The sequence below is a fragment of the Tigriopus californicus genome, chromosome 9 (genome assembly GCF_007210705.1).
Source record: "Tigriopus californicus strain San Diego chromosome 9, Tcal_SD_v2.1, whole genome shotgun sequence".
NCBI lineage: Eukaryota > Metazoa > Arthropoda > Copepoda > Harpacticoida > Harpacticidae > Tigriopus > Tigriopus californicus.
The window spans coordinates 1,212,831-1,213,755 of record NC_081448.1 but is presented as its reverse complement, the minus strand read 5'-3'; positions in this window follow the sequence as shown (position 1 = coordinate 1,213,755).

Sequence of the window (925 nt, the reverse complement as noted above, 5' to 3'; positions counted from 1 at the left end):
AGAATATACCTCTTTCAAAGTGTAGACGGGCACGGTGCCCATATCCATTAATTTAGAAAAATGGACGAGGGGAGCAAGTGGTATCTGGTACTGAATACAGCAAGACCGAAGTTTTTAGAAGATTGTAACCATTAATTGTTTTACTGTTCATTTTTGGGCTTTATTCATGTCTGCAAATTTACTATTTACCAATGGAAGACAGACTTCCTAAAGCTGTTGCAAATCAGCTAATTTGTCAGGCCTGCCATTTGCATCATCTCCCAAGATGTACTTTTAAGCCACGGTGAAACGAAAACATCATTAAAGCCGACTTTCAAAATGCCAAGCCTTGTAAACCGTGTTAAAAAGTGTTTAATTAGGCATGTGTGGATCATAATCCTGTCTACTTGATATTAACTTTAGCTCGGTCAAGGTAGATATTCGTCATATTAGATTTCAGGATATTTCAAACTTTCCCGCCTTTTTGATGGCTTCTCTGAATTCGTTTGAAGTCAGAGTAGCGTGAATTGAGTGTAAGTATCTTGAATCTAGGATTTACTTCTGGACTTATGTTCTACGTTAGGTGATTATAAGTAACGCCTAAAATATAGGGCTCCTGTAAATGATAACATTGCAATGCCCATGGGCTCTTATAAATGGTCATCGTTTGGATGCACAAGGGTATCATTTTATTGCTTTTTTTCAGTCTATTATTTAGTCAACCTGAGGTAGCTAACAATAATTAAAGAACATAATGGTCGTTACATATCTTCCATGTAGCTGATTTAACTAAAAAAATAGGCCTAGGCGTCCCCAGGCCCTTGCAACCGAAAGGTTAGGTTAGGTTTTATTCTCTTGTCGAAGGACCAAAATGTCAGCTGACATGTGTAACGGCCATAAAAAAAACATCCAGAGCTCCGTCTGCGTCTCCGCTCTCCATATTTCC